Source organism: Megascapheus bottae, chromosome 9, assembly GCF_031878675.1.
Source record: "Megascapheus bottae isolate mThoBot1 chromosome 9, mThoBot2.hap1, whole genome shotgun sequence".
Lineage (NCBI taxonomy): Eukaryota > Metazoa > Chordata > Mammalia > Rodentia > Geomyidae > Megascapheus > Megascapheus bottae.
The window spans coordinates 11,604,355-11,620,332 of NC_143517.1; the positions used below are offsets into that span (position 1 = coordinate 11,604,355).

A 15,978-nucleotide genomic window follows, 5' to 3' on the forward strand; every position below is an offset into this window, starting at 1 on the left:
CTTAAAGAAAAGCTTGTAAATTTAAACTATTGGTGAAAAGGTTCAATAGTGAGCCAAATGGGGGGAAAAAGGTGGTGGTGGGGGGGAGGCAGGGGCAGAGAAGCTACGTGTTAAGAAAGCCAATTTTTGCCTAGGCGTTTGTCCAGGAGCATTTCCAATGTTCCTGGCTCTTCAACTTCTGCACCCAGACTTTGGAAAGCTTAGACTACTTCATGATGGTGTAGAATAAGGTCCAGGATAATAATAGGAGAGAGTAAATAAAAAAGGCACTGTGCTAGGCTATTTTTACATTGTATATTAGTTGTATCATCATCATCATCATTTTTTGCTATATTCTGGTATATTTTAATAGATTCCTAATGTCTTAGTGAAATGTACAATAGCACCTTCTCATAATCACTTCATGTTATTTGTTGATACAAGTTAACAGTAATATACTTTCACTAGGTCATTTTTTTAAGGTTGCAAATTGGCTTGAAATATTGAAGTGGGGATATCTTGTAAAAGGCTGTCTATATCATATCAATTTTAATGTACTTAAATATAGTCAGACACTATTCATTTCTTTTCAAACACCGCATCCTGTCTTGCACACTTCTCTCCACTCTCCAAAGCACCTACCACAAGCTTACACTGAAGGATGCAAACTTCATGGAAATTCTGCTAAAGTCAGAATTGTGATTCTCCTCTTATGAAATTAGTCTGTAAAACAAAGATAGAGGTTAGTATTTCCAAACTTTTAAAATGGTAGCATTTTTTCGATATGGTGTTTATACACACATATACATAACATTTTGGTAAATCTAGGATGATTTAATGACACAGTTTCGATACATTTTCTGTCCGAATACAAATGCTTCACTTTCAGGCTTAGCACTACAGGTAATGTAACTGGCAAGTAATGAATGAGATTTGTCATATTCTGTATAGTTTGCATTTTCTCAGCTATTTTGTAGTCCATTAATAGTAAGATGCCGTACTCTGTCACAGGACAAAGGTTGCTACTGTTTCTTCCTGACTTAAAAAAAAATAAGAGCAATCTTGAACCTAATAAGACAATCTTAAAGTTTATTATTGTTGACGGGTTATAAATTATATCTACTTGGAATTTTTGTAAATAAAAGATGCCTCGTGTTTGAAGATCTAAACAAAACAAAACAAAAAGAAAAGCAACAACAACAACAAACTCCGGGGTGAATGTTTATTTTGTACTGGGAAGAGAAAAAGATTAAGATCATATATCTAATGTCAGAGGATCATATGCAAATGCCATATTGGCCAACGGATGAATAAAGCATTCTAGTTCAGACACGCTTAATAATGGGCACATATGCTATTTTTTTTTTTTTTTGTTTCATAACCATGGCTCTCCCCCGCCCCTCCACTCTTTTTGGCATGGCAACAAATTCAACAAAATCAACGCCATCTAGATAAAACTTTTTTTTTTTTTGATTTAGTGGTAAGATCCGGCTGTCTTTATGACTGAGGAGATAGGAAAAAGCAACGTGGAGACGCAGACACGAACGTATTTGACATGGAATGTGTCCGTTCTAAATAATTTCTTGTGGGAAAATAATTTGGGGTTGAAGGATAATTACAAGACATCTCACCACCCTCCTCCAGCCCCCGCCGACCCCTCAGCGTGGCCAGCCTCTAGCTGCAGTCCGGGCATCGCAGCCTCCTGGGAGGCTCCGCTTCCTGCCCCCGGGCGGCGCACCCTGACTCCGGGAAGGTGCTGCTGGGGGGGAAACGTGGCACCCCCCGCCTCCCGCCCGCGTCCCGGGTGCCGCCGCACCGGGGCCGAGCGCTCCGACGAGCCCAGTGAAAAGCCTGCGCAGCGGTCGAGCACTGGCCGGTCCGGAGAACGGCTAGCACCATCAGTCCCCGCCGGAGTGGGGGGGGGGGACGGGACGGGAAGTGGCGCCCAGCCCGCCCTCCGCAGCCCCGCGGCCCCGCGCCGCCCCTTCTCTCGGCCTCTCCCTCGGCCTCCGCCACCCCGGCCGAATTCTTGCATAAATTATGCCAGGCGCGCCTGACGTCAGGTGGCGGCGCGCGAGCGCGGGCGCGGGCGCGGGCGCGGCGCGGAGAGAGCCGGCCGCGGGCGCGCGCGGCACCGAAGCCCCGGGCGCGCGCGGTGAGCTGGGCGCGCGCAGGCGCTGGCGTGCTGGGGCCGCGGCGGCGGCGGCGGCGGCGGCGGCGGCGGCGGCGGCGACGGCGGCGGCGGCGGCGGCGGCGGCGGCGGCGGCGCGGGGGTTGAGCCGTAGTGGTGCGGACGCGCTCGTGCTCGGGAACTATCGGATTAAACTTGAATCGAGTGAAATTACACAAAGGAGCGCCGCGGAGGAGGCGGCCCGGGGACCCGGAGACCCTGAAACTCGCCAGAGCCCCGTTCAACCCCCGGCTAACTCCGCACCCGTGGATTCTGCCCCCTGGCCGCGGCCGCCGAGCCAACTCCGGAGCCCGCTCTGCGTTTTGTTTTCCCCTCGGCTTCAAGACAGCGGAGGAGCCCGAGCGACCGAGCCGGTGAGCGCCTGGCGAGAGTTCACCCGGCGCCCCCGGGAGGGGCGGCGGCGGCAGGAAATCGCTCCGGGCCGGGGCCGGGGCCGGGGCCGCGCGAGGAGTTGGGAACGAGGAGTTGGGCGTGTGCGGGGCGAGGGCCGAGGGCGGGCGGGGGTCGGGGCCGGGCGCCGGAGCGCGGAGCCGCCCGCACGGTGTCGCCGATGCCGCCGCCCGCGGGGTCCCCGAACCCGCACCCCGAGCGCCGCCCGGCGCCCCAACTTTTGCCTGCGTCCGCGGGACCGGCGGCGACGGGGGCGCGCGGTGCGGCCGAGGGTCACTTCCTCGCATGTAAATGGCTTTTTGTTGTGCTGCCGGCGTTGGGGGGGGACGGGGGACAGGAGGGAGCGTGTCTGCGCGCGGGGGAGCGCGAGCGCGTTTCCTCCCGCCGCCGCCGAGCACGAGTTGCCGGCTCCATTCGAGAGAAAAGGGAAGGAGGAAAAGTTGGGCTCCAACTCCAGTGCGAGCGGGCGATGGGCGCGCGGGCGCGGGGCGGCTGAGCGGCGGCGGCTGCGGCTCGGGGACGGCGGCGATCCCCGTCCCCCGCCCCCGCCCCCCGCTCCGGACCCGACCACGCCGCGCTCGCCGCTCCCGGCGGCCGCATCGGCGCGAACAAAGTGCGTTCCTGTCGGGCGCGGTGGCGCCAGCCCGCGCGGGGACGGCCACCGGGCGAGGTGGGTCGGTGGTGGGGAAAGTGCGCGGGGTGCCGCGTGGGGCGGGGGCGGCGCGCGCGTGGGTGTGTGTGCGGGTGTGTGTGTGGGGGGTGTCCCGAGCCCAGCCGGTGCCAATCGCGGGAGCGGAGTTGCGAGGCTGTGGCCGGGGGGCTCTCCAGGGTTCCCCCCGGTGGCTTCCCAAGTGCGCGAGGAGGAGAAGAAAGGGAGCCGGGCCGGGACGAGCGCGAGGAGGCGCGGCGTGGAGGGGACCCCACCTTGCCGAGCTGGCCGGGCCGGTGGCGGCGGAGGCGGCGGCGGCGGCGAAGGCAGCATAATAGCGACTTTAACCCCCCGAACGCAACTCGGGGGCTCCGCATCGCCCACGCCTGCCGGGGGTCGGTTCCCCGCGCGGGGCGGGGAGGGAGGTCCCCAGGTGGCCCCCCGAGTTGGTCTGGGTGCGCTCTGTCCCCCGCCGAGAGCCGCGACCCGGAGCGTGAACGGCGGAGGTGGCTGGAGGCCAAGCGGTCAGCGGGGAGAGGAAGGAGGGCGGCGGGGGACGCGTTGTTTGTTTGGTTCGCACCGGGGACTGGGCTCGCCGGGGACGCGGGGCGCGGGCGGGGGCGCAGGCACCGGGTGGGCTGGTCGTGCGGGGCGGGCGCCGCGGCGCAGGGCGAGTGTGGAGGTGGCGGGGGCGACCGAGTCGGGCCACAGAGTAGTCGGGGGAGGGGGGGGAGGTTGGTGGTCAGGAGGCTCGGGGGAAGGAGCCGCCGGCCCCGAGCAGCCATCATTACCGAGCCGCCTTTCTCCGGATGGCTCTGCCTCGCGTCGCCCCGCGCCGTGGGAGCGCACCCCAAACTCCCGGCCGGTCGCCCGCTTTGTGAGCGCCCCCGTGGAGCGGGCGGCCCGGGGAGTGCTCGGGCTAGGGTAGGACGGTTTTCCCGGAGGTCACTTTTAGAGACTGTTCACGCCTCGGTTTTAAACTAGTTTTTTTTTTTTTCCCCTTCCCTCTTCTGAACAGACAATGGACAAAAGAAAAGTAGCAACCCACATGGAGAGTTTCCTTTTGAATTGCTAGAATTAGATACACTATCCAGCTCTCCACTTGCTAAGTACACTTTTTAGTTTCCCATTGTATATTACCTAGCAATCGATTTAAATAACTTACTTAAACTGTGTCTATTCTCAGCGCCCGATTTCTGGAATATATTAAATACCTTAATTTAATTTTTAAGAGATCATATGAAAGCCCTGGTTTCTATTTTCTAAAAGAAAATAATTTTAAGTTTTCTTCTACAGTGGGCACTGCCTTTCTAAGAGATTGAGTGCCATTTCCCCCCAGTTCTCTTTCAGAAGGGGGGGGGGGAGGAGAGTACTCCATCATATGCAGTAATCGGTAGAGGAAAATACCTCTTTTTCTTTCCTCGGATCCATTCTAACCAGGAGAAAGAAATCTTAGTGACTGTGATCTTAGCAGCATGGGTGTCTGATTTATCCCCGGTTATATTTACACTTAGATTGCAGTAATGTTCAAGTATTGGTGATTCCTATTTCAGAAATAACTTGAGTGATTTTATGAAGTTGAATCCTTTCCCCAGCCCCCAGCGTACATCTGTCCGCAGTGTTTTTGTCTTGCTGTTGCACAACAGAAACCCTCTTTCTAGTCTTTACCCTAAAATGGCAGCTTTCATTTGACTGGGGCCCATTCATTGACGATGATAATAAAGAGGCTGAAAGCTAGATGCTTGGGGCATGGGGTAGGACTCGGTTTGCCTTTCTAGGTGATAAGTAGGAGACATTTTAAGTCTTCTACTCTGCGCAGGAAAAGTTTGTTTTCCTTGAAAAACTGTATTGTGAGGAAAAAAGTTGCAAAGTAGGGTGCGAGTTTGGAAATGGAAAGGGGATTCAGGAGAAATTCAGGAGTTGATTAAAAAAAAATCCTGCCCAATGGTGGAAATATGGCATTCTCTTTTTATTTTTTATTTATTGGTAATCTGATTAAGGGTATTTGTCTGTGTGTGTGTGTGTGTGTGTGTGTGTGTGTGTGGTTGTGTGTGTATGTATGGTTTGTAACAGGTGAATTTCCTGAGTAAAACACTCAGGAATTAAAATTGTTTTCTGTGAGCTTTATTATTTATGTTCTTTTGATACTTGCTATTTTTTTCTGCTGCAGTACAAGTCATCAAACTGAAATTTGACGAATTCTGTCTTTTATGCCTTCAAGATTCAAACGTTTCTAGACAAATATATTATTTAATAATTTAAAAAGCTGAAATGTAAATTCTGAACCCTATTTATACTGCCTTAGTGGAATTATTTAAAAATTACTTCGCTGTGGAAGGCAGAAGAGAAATATAGAGTAGTTATGTAGGTGATAATTTTAAAACTCAAGCATCAATTTATCCTTTGAAAGGAAAAAAATATAGAAGTAAAATTTAAAATAAAAAAACAAGAATTTAGGTTTAGAATTAGTACTTCCATAGATTCACCTGGACTTGGTGTAGGTTTTAATCACTTTCACTTACAAGAACATTTCCAGAACTTTTTTTTTCCCCCATAATGAGAGTCTTTTGTTGTGGAAGCAAGGTGAATACCAGGAGAAGTACCTTTCTAATGCTAAATGTCAAGGAAACAGGATTGCTTGAAACACAAGTAAAGTAAGTAATTAAATGCTTGTCTTTTTTTTAAGCAATTAAGTCAGCAGAATAAGAATATTTTCATCTGTGTATCTGCCTTGTAATCTATAGGGCAATATAAATGACAAGTTTAGGTTTGGTTGTGCTTTCAAAGCAAAGATTATGACATTTTCACACACTGTGGGAAGTTTACTAGCTGTCTAGTCACCACCATTTAGTTCATTCTCACTGACAAACCTTGGCTAGCCTTCCTCTTGTTAGCAGTAAGAGGTAGTCCTTTCCCTCAGGGAGTTTGTCATCTAGGAGGGAAGAGCCTTCTGTAGTCAGTCAGGTACATGCCTCTGACTGCTCCATGAACTTTGGAGACAGTGGTTATCTTTCATCCTTCATTATCTGAAATACTGCCTTTTGTGTTTAATGGCGACATGATGGTCATCTCAGAAACATCTACTATAAATAAAGGTGCTGTAAGAATAAAAATGTTAGGGCTGAACAGTGAGTGTAACTGCAAAAAACATGGCTCTTAAACTGTATCTACTTAAGAATGTGATTCACCGTCAGAATTCAAATGATTCCTGCACATAAAACAAGCTAAATTCACTCAAGAGATAGAGACCTTTCGGATGATATAGGAATGAAGTCAGGGGCATAAAGGCTCTGCAGCTTCAAATTGTCTTATTCATAGGACACATTTCTGTATTTTCACAGAAGTACCTTTTTTTTGGTGTCATTCAAGTCAGAACTTAGCATTCTCCTATCCTAACAGAGATTTTCGTTTTTGTTTTTATTTTGTACAATCATTGTATTTCCTTAGTTTGGGAGATGAGCTATTTTTCTTTCTTGAGAAAATTTTGCTAATCTTCTAAAATATTTTGACATTCAGAGATGATGAATGATGTTAATAAAAGTAATTGTGAGTAAACTGTTACTTAATATTTTTCCAAAACATATAAAGATAGAGTGACTTGTTTCAGTTTGGGTGTCCTTCAGGTCGCAGTTATGGCAGAACTGTGCCATTGATGAAGGTGGTAGTAACCAGTTGGATAGTAATTAAAAACACGATGATTGTCCTTCTGTTTTATTTTTAATCAGTACATTAAAGTTTTTAAACCAGGTCACATCAGTGTGATAAAAATAATAAACAGGCTATTCAGAAGTCATCAATATTGTAAAATAAAAATTCATTTCTTATAATTATTAGTGTCTTTAGATATTTAGAACCAGTTGGACCTTAGAGCCAGTTGAACTTTTTCACTTTACAGATTAAGAAAGTGGAGATTAATAAAAGCAGCTGCTTCTGGCTGGTGACTGGGTTATTGCAAAGTTCACCTTAGTCACAGTAGTCTTTCTTGGTGCCTAACACCATGCCATGCAGAAGAAATACTGTATTTGATTTATCTTTGTTTAACAGATTGCATCAGCTCTGGGAGAGTCTAGGGTTAAAATGTACCTTTTGCCTTTACAGTCTCACAACATAAGAAAATCCAGTTTTTAAGAGAGATGTCTCCTCTCTTCTAGAAAATACAGAAATAATTTTTCCAATAGCTCATTTCTCTTCACTGTTTTCAGTTTAGAAGTGTGTATTCATTACCATAACAAGACTCTTTTACATTATAAGTAATGTTAGGCGCCTGATAGTTTTCGCACAGAATTGTTTCCCAGGGGGTCTGTTTGTTTTTAGTTGGAAAATTAAGAAAAAAATATTCTTTTTATATTTTTGATGGTACTGGGGTTTGAACTCAGTGCCTCAGATTTGGTAGGCATGCACTTACCATTTGAGCCATATTCTCAGCTAAGAATATCCATTTAAAAATAAGAATGTAGATGACTGATGAAGAACTATGATTTGGTGGAAAAGGCTGATTGGTTTTCAGACTTGTCTGCTTATGCTGATGTGGAAGCAGGCACTCTTTTAAGTGGCCCTTTGAGCCTCACACTATCTGTGTGGGTGGCAGGCTTGGCACTCCTGGCAAATGAATCTGAACTCTGATTAGTTTTCCTGTTTCAGTTATTTGTTGGGTACCTGCACCTGAAAGGTGCAAAGGCATGAATTAGGAATGCAGTGGTGACTTGGTAGGCCTACAAATAAACAAACAGATAACAACAACAACAAAAAACTACTTCAGGGTTATGTGTGCTGTAACAGTGAATACTGGGAAGATTGAGAGCTTATGACTTTGAGCTTCAACTAGTTGTGTAGAAGTCATAACCACCTAGGAAGTGGTTTTAGCAGCACAGCAGAAGAAAGGGGACATTTCAGGCATTGCCAGCTGGCCTGAGGAAGGCTTCATGTTTATGGTCTTCACAGAGCTTCAGGACGACACTCAAGCAGCAGGCAATATCAGTGTGGGTAGAACTCCACAGAATTTAGAGTTTTGAAGCAATCGGTAGGTGCTTATAAGTGATTTTGGCATAGTGAGTGTTTTGAAGATGAGATGGTGGCTGCGGACAATATTGTGCCTACGTTTGTTGCGATTAGTGGAATGAAGGAAAAGAAAATATTTTGACTACATTGATGTTTATGGAATGGAGAGAAATGGCACAAGAAACGACCAATTTAAGAACTACTTAGGAGTTTCATGAATGGGATTTAAGGACAGAGGTAGAAAAATCTTTGAGGATTTCTAGCACATTGCTTGCTACTTGGCTGATGAGGGATGCTCTTTATGGAAGCATAGGGCACCTGCCAAGGGTCAGGTTTGAGGAAGATCATGAATTCTTGCCGCATATGACCAAGATCACTACTACTGGTAATGGAGCACGATAACATTGCTACAGATGCCATTATGTTGCTTAGTGGCATGCCCAACCTCCCCAAAATAGTTTTCTGATTTTACCCCCAAAATGTTAGTGTATGGTGAGCCCAGCAGGGATTGCTTGGTTGGCTCAGGGAAATGGGAAAGGGGCCAGACTCATAGTTTACTTTTGCTGTTAGGGAACTGATCTGTAGCACTTTGTAGGGTTCCCTTATCATAGGCTTTGCAGGCAAACCTGTGGGAATCAGAAATGCACATTTATTGTTCTGTGTCTTCTCCTCTGCAGGCTGCTCTCTATAGTTATGTATTCACGCCCAACCAGGTCCTTGGGTTGGGAGGAGATTACTGGTAGATAATACAATTAGCAGGACTACTCTTCTCACCTAGAGAGGGTTAATTGTATTAGACAGTTGCAGTTCTACATAGTGTGGTAGAAATGAATACAGTGTTTAAATAGTTGTGGAGGAAATTAACAGCCTTGGTCAGGATACCTACTTCATTTTTAGAGATATACTGGCCCATTTAATTCTTTTAAAACCACTTTGTTTATTACAAAAAGCAGGCATGGTATGCCTACTGGTGGCAAATGAGATCGACACATCCAGCAAAGCTTCTGAGCTGTAGACTTTAATATCACATGACTCAACAAATTATAACATTTTTGAGCACTAACCTTGAAACAAATTTTTTGTTGTGGTTGTTGATTTTTTTATTTTATTTTATTTTTTTAAGTGCTTGGCAGAAATGAGGTTTTTTTTGAAGGAAGTGTTTGTAAGTTTTTTGGATCATAGTTTATTCTTGGTTTGCACTAAGATGTCCTTCTGGGATTCAGGAGATTGTTAGGGACCTGCTTCATTGTGCATTTGGTGCCAGCACATGTTTTCTCTAGGTCTTTCTGGACATTGTGATTTGGTTAGATCTACCAGAGTTCTCCTTGTCTCTTCCAGATAGGCAGTGCTGTCTGTGTCTTTATAGATGACTTGGAAGACAACAGTGGTTGTAGGGAGATGATTCATCTATAAAAATTTTATCTTCATTAAGTACATGGTCTCACTTTGTAGCCCAGGCTGTCCTCAAGCTTTGGCCTCCCCAGTGCTGGGATTGCACATATATACCACCACGCCTGGCTCAGCAGTGTGTTCTTAGGGTTTCTGGGATCATTTTTATTTGAGAAGTGCCAACTGCTAAATAGAAAGGTGCTTGTAGATTTTGTGATGTAGTAGTTTTCTTCCTCCTCCTTTTCTACTCCCCTTTTTCTCCTCCCTTTTCTCCCTCCCCCCCGAATACCCTTCTTCCCTTCCCATCCTGGAGCTTGAACTTAGGGCCTAGATGGTGTCCCTGAACTTCTTTGTCTAAGACACTACCATTTGAGTTACATCCCCACTTTCAGCTTTTTGATAATTGGAGTGAAAGAATCTTATGGACTTTCCTGCCTAGGCAGGATTCAAGCCATGCTCCTCATACCTCAACCCTCTTAGTAGCTAGGATTACAGGTATGGGCCACAGGCATCTGGTTCTGTGTTGTATTTTTTAGTGGAGGCATAAAAGAGTTGTTTAAAAAAGAGGACCCATGGGGGTCAGGAGTTTGGCCTAGTACATGGTAAAGTACTTGCCTGGCATGCACGAAGCCCTGGTTTTGATTCCTTGGTGCCACATACATAGAAAAAGTTGGAAAGTGGTGTTGTGGCTCAAAGGGTAGAGTTGTAGCTTTGAGAAAGCCCAAGGACAGTGCCCAGCCCCTGAGTTCAAGCCCCACAACTGGCAAAACAAAAAAGCAGGACCCATGGCTTCAGCAGTGACCAAGGAAGCAGATGAAGTCATGTGAATTTTGTTTGTTTATTTATTTATTCTGGTCCTGGGCAGTGTCCTTAGGCTTTCAAAAGGCTGACACTCTACCACTTGACCCATAGCACCACATCAAACTTTTTCTGTGTATGTGGTACTGGAAGATTGAGAGAGCTTGTTTGGAGGTTCTAGCAGGGGAGCACAGCTACTCGTATACCCTTGACCGAAGACCGGTCCTCCTCTATCGGGGATGGTTGTCCTCTTCGACCGAGCGCGCAGCTTCGGGAGGGACGCACATGGAGCGGTGAGGGAGGAAGGGGACACCCGCCTAGCCAGCCAGATCAGCCGAATCAACCCTGGCGATCAATGGGGTGACAGATGTTGCAGCCAGATCGCCCTCACATCCGGTACTGAGAGATTGAATCCAGGGCTTCATGCATGCTAGGCAAGTGCTCTTCTACAAGGCCACACTCTGGCCATCACCATTTATTTAGTTCATTAATACTGCAAATGACCCGTGCTTCCCTTACCAGCCTTTGTGTAATGAAAGGTGGGACACAGACAAGCGTATTAGAATTGATAGGGCAACTACTCTCCCTGGTTCCTCCGTTTGAAATAGTCACAGATTTCCACACAGGATGCTGCTAGTAAGTAGTGTGTGAAACCCTGGTAATGAACATTCCTCCTAGTTCTGGAGCAGATTTGAGGGCCTACTTTGACCTTGTAGAGAGAGTATGGCTGGGAAACTCTGCAGGCCATGTAAAGACCATAAAACCATGATGGGGCAGATAGGTATGCTTCTTCAATGAATCTCTTGGCTGCCTGGGGCCATCTGCCTTTATTGGTAGTTTTGTATGGCTCTCGGATTATGTTATATAAGTATACAAAAGGCCCTTGGCAGAAAAAGTTTCCCATCCCTGCTTTACAGAGTATACTTTGTTCCCCGTTCTTCCTTTTGAGAGAAGCATAAACATTTTAAAAACCTGTTCTGTTGATATATAAAACATAATTATGGCTGTACATAATATTTCAACACACCTAAAAACCATTAAACATCTTTAACATAATACTGAGTATGTAAATAGTAAGACATCACTTGGAGAATTATAAGTATGCTTAGGTTTCCAAGACAGTGTCTGCCAGTGCACTAAATGAATAATAAGGTCAGCTTGAACATAGTCAAAACTGCTTTAGAGTGTGATGTATTTTAAAGTGTGTGATCTAGCAATTTATTTATAGGTAGGGCTGGCATGGTACCAAAACTGTTAACTCTAGATGCTTAGAGTAAACTTCCTTTTTTTTTCTTTTGCCAGTCCTGAGCTTGAGCTCAGGGCCTGAGCACTGTCCTTGGACTTTCGTCAAGGCTAGAGCTCTACCACTTGAGCCTCAGCACAACTTCCGGCTTTTTCTTTTAAATGTATGTGGTACTGAGGAATCGAACCCTGGTCTTCGTGTGTGCTAGGCAAGCACTTTACCACCAGGCCAAACTCCTGGCCCTAGAGTACACTTTCTTACAAGTCTATTACTGTATTTCATATTTTTGTGTACTTGTTTATACCTCTACTTGAAATTTTGCTTTGACCAATTTCAAGTTTGATAGTTTTTGTCAGCAACATCTTGTAGATTAATCCTGAGCATCTCAAAATCTTGATTAAATTAAAAAAAAAGTATATTTGGGCAATGAAGAATAAACAAAACAACTTAAAATATATTGATAATATCCAGGTGTGAGTAGCTCACACCTGTAAGCTTAGCTATTTAGGAGGGAGACTGAGATCTAAGGATCATGATGCAAAGCCAGCCCAGGAAGAAAAACCCGTGGGACTCTTTGCTCTCCAGTTAGCTGCTAAAAATTCGGAAGTGGAGGTGTGGCTCAAGTGGTAGAACACCAACCTTGATTGAAAAAGCTAAGGACAACAGCAGAATTCAAGTCCAGAATTCAAGCTTTCATACTGGCACCAAGAAACAGCAAAACCAAATAACTCTCCCCCCCCCCCCCAGTAATAATCATAATGTTGAGCGGTGTATTATGCTGAATGTTTTTTGTTTGTTTTGCTTTGTTTTTGTAGTGGGGATCGAAACTGGGGCCTCACACATGCTACACATGGGCTCTACCACTGATGCTCACTCCAGCCTCTGCTGTTTTAGTGGCTATTGTTATCTCCATTTTATTGATGAAGAGATAGAAGAATTAGAAGTTAAATTACTGAGTACTGCGAATAGGTGGGTGAGGAGGAATTTGAATCAGAGTGGCTAGACTCTAGAATCAGCATGTGTAACCTTTATGCTAGTGTCATTACCCAAACCAGCTCTGAAGCTTGTATCAAGTAAGCAAAAGTACTTGGAATATAGCAACACACAGTAATCACATACCATACCTTCTTGCTAAATCCTCTCCAACCCTAGTTATTTCTGTCCATATTGCTGAATTTGTGGGTTTCTTGGTATACCTTGCCATTTAATATGACATTGTTGTGCCTTTTGTCCTTAAGCCCTTCCTCTTCCTCGGAGATGAGAACAATTGGTCTTGTGGAGGTCTTATTGGATGGTGGCTGAGAATTTCAGCTCTTAGGTCAGAAAGACCAGGGGATGAATCACAAAAAGGGTGGTGCTATTATACAACTCAAATATTCAAGGATATGGTGAAGATTAAGTGTGACAGTGTATCAGAAGCATTTGGTAGAGCACATGGCTTATTTAGTGAGGAGTTACTATTTTTTTATTAAAGAATTTATTAACACTGATTTTTACATCATATTTTAAATGACAAGTTTAACAAACAAGTGTTCAAGGAGGGAATCTCTGGGACTTAGTATTTATTACTTAATCAAAATTAGGCTAAGGGTTTGTATGTCATAGAAACATATTAATTTATGAAATAAAACATGTCTATAGAGTCATAGGTTTTTATGTCTGTATAGTTATGTTTATATTTCCAATACCATGTCCATAGCGGAGTTACAATTTTTATTAGTTGATTTTTAAGGATTAACCCATTAAACCATGTGTCTTGATTTTGATATTAATTAAAAAGTTTTATTCTCCCTTCCTCCCTCCCTCCCTTTCTTTCTTTTATTTTTTATTTGTTGGTGGGCCTGGGCATTGTCCCTGAACTCTTCAGCTCAAGGCTACTGCCCTACCCCTTGAGCCACAAGCACCACTTCTGGTTTTCTGTTGGTTAATTGGAGACAAGAGTCTCATGGACTTTAGTGCCTGGGCTGGCTTTGAACCGAAATTCTAAGATCTCAGCCTCCTGAGTAGCTAGGATTACAGGTGTGAGCCACCATGCCTGGCTTAAAAGTTTCTTAAACTGTCATTCTGAATTATGACTGGACAAGAATGCATGGTTTGGAGTGGTAATTTTCCGTGGTTACATTTTCCTCAGTAGTAGACACTTGACAAATAATATTTTGTATATATTTATCCAGTAGGATAGCTAGATGCTATTTACTTTATTCTGCTTTTGATAACATAGAGGTGACTCAGATGTCATTGGCCCTAAAAATGACAATGATAGAGCAGTTCTTCTGCTCTATCTATAAAGTTATTCTCCTATACCTGAGTTATGGCTGATTTTTAGAGACTTTATCATTCTTCCTTTCCCCCAAACTTGCATTTCTGCAAATAGCAGGAAGTAGATCAGTGGCATAGGCACATTCAGTAAGTTCTGAAATACTAGAAATTTTTTGAATCCTGCCGAGTCCCCAGTGTATTCTCAAGATCTCTAAGAACTCCAGGTCCTCAAGTCTCAGGACATTTGAATCACCCTCATTCCCCAGGTTCTGTTGACTGTAAGGAAGAGACAAGCTGGGAGCTAAACCCAAAGTAAGTTTAGCATTGGAGTGGAAGCTCCCCAGGAAAGAGAAGACAAGAGAGGAGGGTAGCTTCCTAAGAATCCCACTATGTTCCAAAGGAGAGAGCAGAAGTTGGAGAGACAGCACCATTTTTATTTTGTTTTTCACTTAAAAGTAAATTAAGGGGGGCCAGGAGTTTGGCCTAGTGGTAGAGTGCTTGCCTAGCATGCACGAAGACCCGGGTTTTATTCCTCGGTACCCCACATACATAGCAAAAAGCCGGAAGTGGTGCTGAGGCTCAAGTGGTAGAGTGCTAGCCTTGAGAAAGTCCAAGGACAGTGCTCAAGCCTTGAGCTCAAGTCCAGGACTGGCAAAAAAAAAAAAAAAAAAAAAAAAAAAAAGTAGGGGAGTTATAAAAAAATAAATAGATATAATGCAATCAGTTGATTTAAAAAAATTGTGGGTGAGCCCTATTCTTCCATCTTTACAGTCTCAAAAGAAAACTATTTTAAAAAGAATAATGCTTGACAGGATTGATTTGAATAGCTGGTATTTATGGAACATGGACTTTGTTCTAGTTAGCATTTTGCTAAGCTGTTACACAAACTGTTTTCACTGAATCTTGAAATAGTCTAAATGCTGAGGCAGAGCTGACAATTACTATTCTACAGGTAAGCTTTAGAGATTGTTTAATAAATATGCCTTGGATCAGAACTTTCAATGGTACAGTTGACTCAAATCAGGCCAAATGTATTAAATAGCTTGTAGCATTAACTGCTCTGTAGAAATTGCTTTGAATGGTTCCATCAAAATCTGTAGTTCTTAGAAGGTTAGGAAGAACTTAGATTGAGATCTTACAAACCTGTGCTTTCTAGGACAGCTCCTGGAGAAATTGAGAGGCTGAAGGTTGTCTATTAACGGATTATAGTCCTTGAGGCCCCCTTTCCTCAGATGCTGTATCTTATCAGTCACAAACACTTCCAACCTAAAAAGACACATGCTCATTGCAAAACTTACTAGTGTGCCAGCTCTGTTTCCATTGATCATTCCAAGACACGTACTCACATTGAAAGTATTTAGCTTAGTGCAAAATCAGTTTTCTTAAAGTATCTCCTCTGGATTTGTCCAAGACATGATTTACTTTTAGCATCTTTTCTTCCTGCATAGGATTAGAGTTATCCTGGGTGCTCCTTTGGCTCCCAGTTACAGCTCTCTTGCCTTCCCGTTAACTTTGTGAATATACATACTCCTTGAAAAACTTGCAAGTGGTTTCTGCTAACACACAGGACAGCATGCCATCATTTCTAATAATAAAAGAGAGTCTAATAATAAATCAGAGTTCGTAGTGAAGGTGTCACACAATATGTCATCAGTGATGGTAGTCCCATAAGAGTTTATTGCTTAGTGATGTCATAGCCTTCCTTCAGGAGGGATATTCTAGGCTGCTTGCACAGTGTTAACGTGAAATGATGAAGCAATCCTTAGTACACATCCCTGTCATTAAGTGACACATGATTGTATTCATAGGTGTAGATAGAATTCAAGTGTGTGAAGGTGTTTGGGTATGGGTAGGTGTTTCCTTGCCAGGGTTTTCTTTTCTTTTCTTTCTTTGACCCTGAAGTGATAAAATCTCATGTTCTAGTACTGTTTGCTTCATAGGAATAGTCTATCATGATAGTTTTCTTTTACAAATAAATAATCACTGGTCACTTGAGTCAACTGAGCTTCTACTTAGTGTCATTTTCCATATTTAAAATGTTACTTTGCCTCAGTTGTGTTTGTTTTCAGTGTTAAATTTATC

At 44.5% G+C, this 15,978-nt stretch overlaps 1 protein-coding gene and 1 long non-coding RNA gene across 4 annotated transcripts in view; one reads left to right on the forward strand and one right to left on the reverse strand.

Annotated features, from left to right (window-relative positions):
* Positions 1-2,492, reverse strand: part of LOC150058782 (uncharacterized) — a 4,315-nt gene extending 1,823 nt beyond the window's left edge. The window contains exons 1-2 of the long non-coding RNA XR_016536652.1: positions 2,414-2,492; positions 622-702 (exon numbers count right to left, since the gene is read on the reverse strand). This is a non-coding gene — a long non-coding RNA (uncharacterized LOC150058782). The remainder of the gene's footprint in view (positions 1-621; positions 703-2,413) is intronic.
* Positions 2,437-15,978, forward strand: part of Chd7 (chromodomain helicase DNA binding protein 7) — a 213,290-nt gene continuing 199,748 nt past the window's right edge. For 2 of the 3 annotated variants that reach the window (XM_090338855.1, XM_090338857.1), the window contains exon 1: positions 2,437-2,523. The gene's annotated coding sequence lies outside the window, so the exon portion shown is untranslated. Of the gene's footprint in view, positions 2,524-2,883; positions 3,231-15,978 lie in introns of those variants that run through there. The other variant, XM_090338856.1, reaches the window with a different exon arrangement.